Here is a 9771-nt window from a genome sequence, read left to right as displayed (position 1 = left end):
GGTGCTTCTGTGAGGTAGCCAAGCACTGGGATGTGAGACTGGGATTGCTTTTGGTCTGCACAGTCTGGCTCCATGGCTATTACTGCGTGCTTGGCACATGGCTGCAAAATCTGAGTATAGGCCATTCCCCCTTACCTGTCCTATCTGCATAACAAGGTGCAAGGAGGCTGGCAGGAACGTGAAGCCAGTTGGGTCCCTCTCCTTTGCACTGATGCATACAGCAGATGCATACAATTAAAGTTACTTAATTTAAAAGATACAGAGTTTGTTCAAATTAGAGGTGTGGCAAAGATAGTAGAAAGGAAGTGGGGTTATTAGTTTTTCTCACAAATGTTGCCCTGTTTGAGAAAATCTTTGTTACTTTAGTTCATCCTAGTAATCTCTAGGTTTCTGCTGTACTGGCATATCTACAGAACGATGGAAGAAATCTAAATCACACAGTTTCCTTGCACTGCATTTATACTGAATTAATCTCAGGCCTCCAGGTTTCTTCTGAAGTACTGGTGGGAGACCAGGAAAAAGTTTTTGATCCTGATACAGTGTTTGGCTTGGGGGTGCTGTTTCTACTGTGCTCTGCAGCGCTGGGGTTTGGGTCCAGCTACAGGTAATATTTTGGTGAAGTACACAGGGTAATCTGCACTTGATGCATTGTCTTTTTCACACAAGGGAAAAACTGGATTCTGCGGAGAACATGTGGTAGTAAGCTGACAGAGCAAAGAGCATGAAATTCAGAGGTGTTTGGTTGGTGTTTTGCTAAGCCACTTAGCATAAAACCAAGCACAGATACGGGGCTAGAAGGGGATTTTCTCTGCATCAGATCACAAGAGGGTATTAGGGTTTGTTTTCCACCTTCCTCTGTAGAGTGAGTCATGATCTTTCACTAGGGTCCCCTGGGAGTGTCATTTAGGAAGGTCCTTGTTATAGGGATGTTATTAGCCTCACTACTACGTTATTACCCCTCTGTGCATGTGTCATTACAGCACATTTGAGTAGGCCGTCTTAATGGGCACATGGGGGTATCATGTCTCCTCAGCTGTGTGATGGTGCTTGGGTCTGACTGCAACAGGCATCTCTGGCGCTTTCAGAAAACGGTTTTACATCCGGTCCCCGCGGCCAAGAAGTGCCTTTCTGTGCTGTGCTCCTGTGCTAGCACTGTCTGCCTACCTCCGCACCTGATCTGCAGGTGGAAAGGCAGGCAAAAGTTTGCTTTATGAGCATTGGCAGAGCCATTAAACCTAAACGAGACACTAAGCAGACCTACACCATCACAGCTTTGATGGCTGAGTATGGCGTACAGCAGCAAATCTTGAGATCCTGTGGGATTTTACTTGTGGAAACGTAAGCATCAACGAGGATAGGTAGGGGTTTTTGTGATAGAGTAATGCCTAAACATTGGGAAAAGGCCATAAAGGGGAGTCAGTTGCCTAAAGTGCCTTCTGCACACAGCCCTATGTGAGATGCTGCAGAATGCCACTTGCTTTCATTGTGAGTGTTTTTTTCCCTTAGTTCAAGAGAAACAGCAAAGCAAAAAAGAATAGAAAACTAAACCGCAGTGAGCAAGACACCACAATGAGAGACCACTGTGTCAGTGCCTTGGCTTTCAAGTGCAGCCCCACAAAACAGGAGCAGCCTGGCAGGAGGCCGCTGCTTTGAAGTGGAGGGCTGCAATGTGGGGAAAAGGCAGCCACCGGCTTCAGTCAGAGATCCTGAGAGGCAAGCTCTGTGCTCTGCTGTTGCCTGTTTTACAACATAAAGTTTAATGGGTGAAAGTATCAGCCTTTATGCTGACATGCTTATTTTTCATAGCAATTTCAGCTACTTTTTAATCTCAATTTATTTTTTTTAGGTTAGGTTTGTCAGTGAGAACTTTTTCGATGCCAGAAAATTTTCAATAGAGCAGATCCGGTTGCTCTTCTTTTTTTTGTGCTATTTTTGTTGGCATTTTGTTGGCCTTTTGCACACGCTTTACCTTGCAACACAGTACTGTCACAAAGCACTGGCACAGCTTTTAAATGCATTCAAATACAGTAAGGTTTATCTTGTTTGCACGACCCTTGAGCAAGCATGCCATAATCCACCCTTGAAATATATTGTTTCATCACATAACACGGTAAAAATTGGAACTGTGCTGAGAACGCAGTTGACAAAGGTCAAAGAGTTGTATTTCTAACCAGCACCAAAAACAGGAGAGGGGAAAAAAAAGAAGAAGAAAGAAAAAAAAGGGGGGAAGGCGTGGGTGTGGCTGTGTGTGTCAGCTTAGAACTCGCGGAAGCGCCTCACCCTCCCGCGGCGCGCGCAAGCGCCGGTTAACGGCTGCGCGGAGTATACGGTCGCGCCGGTCACGTGACCGCCCGGCGGGACGTTTAAACGCGGCGGCGCCGCACGCGCCCGCCCTGCGCTGGGAGGAGCCGCAGCAGCCCGGGAGCCGCCGCCGGCACGAGGTACTTCTTTTTTTATTTTAAACGTTAGGCGAAGGGAGGGGGCTGCGACGGTAGCTTGTGTTGGCGGTGTGCCGAGCCGCTGTGAGAGCGGCAGCGTGGGCTCTCCGGCTCGGCCTGCTGCCCACAGTGAGCACACCCGTGGTCTGTGAGAGAGAAACCTTTTAGCAGATGTCATGCCATCTGACTGCGCACTAAGTGGTTCTTAAAAATCTTGTGCCTTAATTAAACAGAACAGCAGGTTTAATTAGAGGCAACAGGAATAAATGATCTTTTAAGTAAGACTAAATATGCAAGTGTTCACCCCAGATAGAGTGTATTGGTTTTGTGGATATTTGGATTTGAGGAGGTGTTTTGCCTTTGATTGGAGTAAGGGTGCTCATCACAAAATGGAGATGGGGCTGCTGTGGCTATTTTTGGCTTTGTAATCAGTGAAAGAGTGTAATATCTTTGTAGTATTTGAGGTGTTGTGTGGGACTTGTCCTGTTTATGTGATATGAATTAAAAACATTTTACTCTTTCTGTTTTTTTCTGCATGATGTCTTTGGGAGCTGTAAAAGAATTGTTGGTTGGGTGTGTTTTTTTTTCCCTCTTCTTTTCTGGATTATGTCAGAATTTTCTAGCAGTTTCCTTAAGCATATTCCCTGCAGTTGCAATGGCCAAAACGCTGGTAAAGCCCATGAATTTGCCTGCTTTTTTTTTTTTTTTTTCTTCCTTCATCTGGCATGTTATAATTATGGCTTGTGGCCTTCTCTTTGGGTGCATTTTGTGGGCATTGTATTTAATAGCATGTGAAGAAAAGGCTGGCTGACCCTTTTGAGGTGGACATGCATGAAGGCTGGTAATGGAAGAGAAGAGGAATTGAGTACACAGGTGGTCTCTTTCAATCCTGCTTTTCCCATGTAGCTGTCTGTGCTACTGACAATGACAGTCTTTAGATACTCTAGCTAACAAGATGCCTCCATACTGTATAATTTCATTGTAAATGTTGCCAAGCACAGTTCCCAAATATGGGCTTTTTTGATTTTGTCAGGTGGTGGAAGGGTTTTTTCTTTCTTTCTCTTTTTTTTTTGTGTGTTTTTTTCCCTAGTGTGCTGCTACTTGAACAAAGTCTTCAAATTCTGAATATGAAAGTAACATCTGGTTTGGTTTCAATAATGTTGCAGGCAGCAAATGCAAATAGAGTTTTTTCGTTTCAACAAAAGACTCTTGGATTGTCATTCTAATGAAAGTTGATGTGTACATCCCAATTATCCTAATGTCAGGGATTTGCTGGATCTTGCTTTGGCTGAGAAGGAAACAAATTTGCTAAACACTCCAGTCCAAAACTTATCCCTCAGGATGACTTTCACTTTTAATAGCAGTAGCTAATCTTCAACTTGCAGTTTCTTCCACTTACCATATTTTAAAGTCTCCAGGCAATGTACAAAATCTCTTTATAGGCCTCCTGTATAGATTGTATCAGGCATGGGCTATTACTGATAAGCTGACACACAGCTCTTCACACATATGCAAGACTGAATGCTCTGAGAAAAAGTGGTATGAAAAGGAAATGTTGACCTAGAAGTGTTATAACTATCTTAGTTTCATTGATGTGCATATGTGACAGGGAGAGTGGTTGTTTGAGGCTTGCACAATGAATATTCTCACAGGACAATTATACTTGTACCAGCAATTCTTGTTGGCTTTGCTGCTTGGATTTAATTTGTATGCCTGCTATGTTGTCTGTTTTCATGGGGAGGGAAGGGAAGGTGTGATATGTGCTAATTTGTTGCATCAAAGTGAGAAACAGCCTTGGGAACATCTGTGGGAACATCCTACAGCCTGTGGTGGGGGGCATGTACCCCGCCTGAGAAAATTGAGCTGAGCTAGCGAAGCGGCAATGTTAGTTTAGATAGCCTAATATGGCACACAATGCAGAGGAAGACTCCAGCCTTCATCCCCACGACCACCAGAGGGCTGAAGAAGACCCCCTAGCAACAGCCGGCGCAACCGCAGAAGTTACAGGAGGTGCCCCGTATACCCGGAACTGGAATCGCATATAAGGAGACTGTGAGGGGGGGTTGCGCGCGCCGTTGGTGGAGCAGGAGACTCCCCCCGGACGCCCAGCGCTGTTTTGCTTACTTGTGACTTGCTCAATTATTTTATAAATTGGAATTTATGCAACCTGGCCCCAGTGGTTGTCAATTTGTCACGTTTACCTATAACAATTTGGTGCCGTGACTCGGATACAGGCTTCCCTGGTTTCGGGACTCTGACTCGGGGGGGGCGCCCCATCCCGTTTTCGGATGGCCCCTGAGTGGGTAGTTCCCCTACCACAACCTGTATTTCCGAACCCTAAATCAGGACAAGTAAGCAAAAGAACTGCAGTACCCCGTAAACTTTGTGCACGAAGATCCGAACGAAGACTCAGGACTGAGTGAGTATATGTATGCGGTTCCGTTCGGTTGGGGTGGGATACCCGGAGCACGTGAGACGTCCCCAGGGAACGGAGTGAGCGCGGATCCTCCAGGAGAGGGGGTCCTTGGTGCGGACCCTCCAGGAGAGGGGGTCCTTGTGTAACCGGGGACGGTGTGAGTGCGGACCCTCCAGGAGAGGGGGTCCTTGCTGCGGATCCTCCAGGAGAGGGGATCCTTGTGTAGCGGGGGACCGAAAAGGGGCACCCGACAGCCGACTGGGCTGCCCTCTGCGAAGGGACAACCGTCCTAGCAGTAGAGACTCGGGTGGTGTGAGTGTGGTCCCCTGCGGAGAGAAAGAGAGTTGTAAAAGAAAGTGACTGAGGTGGGTGCTCCGGAAGATGGGACAGAAAAAGAGCAAGTCTTCTGATCCCATAGAGGGCTTTACGGTACGGTTACCGGATATACCGCCCGATAGCCCTTTAGGATTAATGATTAAGTATTGGAACAATTGGCCCTCCAGAAAAGGCAAAAGCCGAAAAAAAAAGAAAAAGAAAAAAAGGTATATTACTGTATGCAAGTATGGGGTGGGAAGCAGATTAGAAGAGACCACCTTTATTGGCAAGTATACGGGTCTTTTGAAAATTGGATGTCAGGCTCTCTATATATATGTGAAATCAAAAGAGCCCTTTAGTTCAGAAGAAAGTGAGTATGCTAGTTTATGGATAAGACCAGATACTCGGACCATGATATTTACCCTGAAAGAGAAAGGTCCGAGGAAGAAAAATAAAATGCTGGAGGAACTTCCCGTTTTTCCTCCCCCCCCCATATTCCCTCAGCTCCGGCTCAGAATGCCGAGCATCGGACGCATATGTCTGATCTAAGGACCATAATGGTTCAGGGAATCAGGGAATCTGTTCCCAGGGGGCAAAATATTAATAAGGCCTTCATGGAACAACAGAAGAAGGACGAAACACCAACAGAATGGCTCGAGAGACTTAGGAAAAATCTGCAACTTTATTCCGGGGTAGACCCCAGTACCCCTGTGGGACAGGCTCTATTGAAAACAGTTTGTAGCAAAGGCCTTTCCAGATATCAGAAGGAAGTTAGAGAAGTTAGATGATTGGCAAGATAGAGGACTGGACGAATTGCTGAGGGAAGCTCAGAAAGTGCATGTGCGAAGGGAAGAGGAAACCCATCGGCGGCAGGCAAAGATCCTGGTGGCAGGAGTCCGAGAAGGACAGAGAGGAATCCAGGCACAACCCTCTAGGTCATATAACAGACCTAAAAGGAAGCCACCTCACCAAGAAGGACAACCCAGGGAAGTTGTGACGAGGGACTTGAGGCAGGTTGAGTGTTTTTATTGCCAGAAAAAAGGGCATCTGAAGAGAAATTGCAGGAAACGAATGCAGGATGAGCAAATGTTCCAAGAAGAGTAGGGGGGGGGTCAGGGGCTCTATCTGCTGGGGACTCATAAAGGAACCGAGCCCTTGATAAAACTGAAATTGGGTCCCCAGCGACAAGAAGTAGAATTCCTTGTGGATTCTGGGGCAGAAAGATCTACTGTCCAAACGGTACCCTGGGGGTGTAAACCATCCCCAGAGAAATTACAAGTGATAGGAGCTAAGGGAGAACCCTTTAAGGTCCCAGTAATTAAAAATGTGGAAATAGAATCAGACTCTCGACTAAGTGTTAGATCCTTTTTATTAGTTCCCGAAGCTGAATATAATTTACTGGGCCGAGATATGATGGTTGAATTAGGAGTCAATTTAGAAGTAGAGAATCAAGAATTAGTTATAAAATTATGCACCCTTACTATTGAAGATGAGGCCAAAATCAACCCTGAAGTTTGGTATACCCCAGAATCAGTAGGAAGACTAGATATTGCTCCCTTTGAAGTGAGTATACGAAATCCAGAAATCCCTGTTAGAGACAAGCAATATCCAGTGTCACAGGAAGGGAGGCAAGGACTCCGACCAGTAATCCAGAGGCTAATAAATCAAAGGTTACTGGAGCCTTGTATGTCTCCCCATAATACCCCCACCCCATACTCCGTGTGTTGGCTGAAGAGCCTGTCTGCCCCATGTGCGGCTCCAGGCACAGAGCGATGAGACAGCCCCCGCCCTGGCAAGGAGCCCCCTTCCCGCATCAGCCCCTACGCCGCCCCGGGAAGGCAGGATGAGACCCCGGCTGCTCCTGGGCTGAGCACCCTGCTTGGGGTCCCAGCAGGCGCTGTGAGAAGTGGGGTGCAGGCTTCCCCCTTCTCCCCGCTGGAGACGCTGCTGCCCTGGCCGGCGGTGGCAGCAGCCCCAGGCCCCCCCCAGCAGGCAGGTAGTGGGGTGACGGTGCCTCCCCCAGCCCAGCACCGCCTGTGCTGCTCCACGCGCCGAGGCGGCTCGCTGTCTTCCTCTGCTTTAGTCTGGTGCTTGGAGCTGGGGCCCCACCTCAGCTCTGCCAAACAGAGACCTCCACTAGATGTAGCCATTCACCGAGTTAACCCTGGAGACAAGGTTTTAATTAAAAACCTGGAAAGACTCGTCCTTGACTCCCTGCTGGGAGGGACCTTTCCTTGTCTTGCTTACCACAGACACTGCTATTCGTACCGCAGAGTGAGGATGGACACACGCTAGCAGAATTAAAGGACCGATTTCAGAATCATCGTGGGAAGCCTTTGGAAATCCGGACAATTTAAAAGTAACCTTTAAGAAGAAACCTGGAATCCTCGATAAGTGAGACCACATTTTGTAAAACCTAACATAGTATTTGTTATAACCCCACACTGTATTTGTTATCCCTTTGTGTGTTATGCATGTAGGGTTTGTAAAGGGAAGTAGTGGACTCATTGTTAGTACGGGTATCTCCCTAGCGGCATCTGCCGCCTTTGTTACGACAAATTTGACTTATTGGACATTAAAAGATCATAAGAAAAGATCGGTAGAATGGTGGGAAGCCTTTGTTAAAGGAGTACAACCTGAGAAAGGTTGTACCCATGCCAACCACCCTGATCACATAAGGCTAAAATTAAAAACACCAATTGTAGGTGGACTGTGCCGTATGTTGGGTGTCTCTCTCAAAAAACTGGGAAGCCTTTCAAATCAGAAAGGCACATAAAGGAGGTTCCCCTGAAGAATACGGCTGCTGTCGAGAAGACAGGTACACCCTGCTGCTCTGAGCAAAAGAGTAGGCGGAGGAGACAGAGACGTATAGAAACTGTGGGGATCGAGGCCGACAAGTCACCTCCTAAGCAGGAATACCTAAAGTTGTAAGACCCAGACTCTTTAAAGTCCCAGAGACACCTGGCATCACGGACCGCCCCTCCAAGGCATTAAGGGTTTGTAAAGTATCCGTTAACCAAGCCATGGGTCCACTACTCCTCTGGAAGATGATTGTGCTGGGCTTATTAGGAAGACGAATCAAAGGGGAACATAACGTACACCAACCCTTTAAATGGTAGAAAAATCCATCACCTCCTTAGAAAAGTCGTTAACATCACTATCAGAAGTGGTGTTACAGAACAGAAGAGGGATGGACCTCTTATTTTTGCAACAGGGAGGATTGTGTGCAGCCCTAGGAGAAGAATGTTGCTTTTACGCGGATCATACAGGAGTTGTCAGGGATACTATGGCGAAACTGAGAGAAGGCCTTGAAAGGCGTAAAAAGGAAAGAGAAGCCCAGCAAGGGTGGTATGAATCATGGTTCAGTCATTCTCCCTGGCTAACAACCCTATTGTCTACAATCGCGGGTCCATTAGCTTTACTAGTACTTGTGTTGACCTTTGGGCCGTGTATAGTAAATAGAATAATTAACTTAGCAAAAAGCAGACTCGAAGCTGCCCACCTACTGTTGATAAAAAGTCAATATAAACAACTAAATGAAGATGAGAGTAAGCATAACCCTATGCTCTCCCTGGCACAGGAGGCTGTTGCTCGATTTGATGAACAAATTAGAAGGGACCAAAACAAAAAGGGGGGATTGTGATATGTGCTAATTTGTTGCATCAAAGTGAGAAACAGCCTTGGGAACATCTTGTATTGTGGTATGTACTAATTTGTTACATCAGCGAGAAACAGCCTTGGGAACATCTGTGGGAACATCCTACAGCCTGTGGTGGGGGGCATGTACCCCGCCTGAGAAAATTGAGCTGAGCTAGCGAAGCGGCAATGTTAGTTTAGATAGCCTAATATGGCACACAATGCAGAGGAAGACTCCAGCCTTCATCCCCACGACCACCAGAGGGCTGAAGAAGACCCCCTAGCAACAGCCGGCGCAACTGCAGAAGTTACAGGAGGTGCCCCGTATACCCGGAACTGGAATCGCATATAAGGAGACTGTGAGGGGGGGTTGCGCGCGCCGTTGGTGGAGCAGGAGACTCCCCCCGGACGCCCAGCGCTGTTTTGCTTACTTGTGACTTGCTCAGTTATTTTATAAATTGGAATTTATGCAACCTGGCCCCAGTGGTTGTCAATTTGTCACGTTTACCTATAACAAAGGGGTCTGTTTTTTATCAGCTTTTTAAAAACTTTTAATTGTTTATTTTGTATCAGCTATTTGGTGTATAGTTTGCTTAATGACCTCAGATAACTTATGAAATGCTTCCCAGACTATGCTTTGTGATATTGTGCCTGTTTCCATGTGGGTGACAAAACAAAGACTAAATCATTATGGGAGTTTCTTTTTGTTAATGTACTTTTATTACAACTTTGCAAATAATAAAAAGGTATCAATAGATTTGTATTGTCCCTTTATTTTTGTCCTTCATGTTAAGCAGTAGTATCTCATCTGAAAATACTTGCTGAAATCACTTGAGTGTAGCTTTGAAACTGCTATCTAGAAATTAGTCCTGGAAAACTAGATTGGTGGAAACAGGTGCTGTTTTCTGAAGTGGATATAGAACTTCACAGAAGAGATTTACTTAACTGTGTTCCATCATGCACAGA

At 46.4% G+C, this 9771-nt stretch overlaps 1 long non-coding RNA gene across 1 annotated transcript; it reads left to right on the top strand.

The window, feature by feature from the left end:
* The first annotated feature begins 4233 nt into the window (after positions 1 to 4233).
* On the top strand, positions 4234 to 9562 carry LOC136992412 (uncharacterized). Its single transcript, XR_010884641.1, has 2 exons — positions 4234 to 4857; positions 7422 to 9562. It is a non-coding gene; the product is annotated as an uncharacterized lncRNA (long non-coding RNA).
* The last annotated feature ends 209 nt before the right edge of the window (positions 9563 to 9771 follow it).

The sequence above is a fragment of the Apteryx mantelli genome, chromosome 7 (assembly GCF_036417845.1).
Source record: "Apteryx mantelli isolate bAptMan1 chromosome 7, bAptMan1.hap1, whole genome shotgun sequence".
In the NCBI taxonomy this organism is placed as follows: domain Eukaryota; kingdom Metazoa; phylum Chordata; class Aves; order Apterygiformes; family Apterygidae; genus Apteryx; species Apteryx mantelli.
The sequence above is the reverse complement of the archived record's forward strand: the minus strand, read 5'-3'. Positions and strand labels throughout refer to the sequence as shown.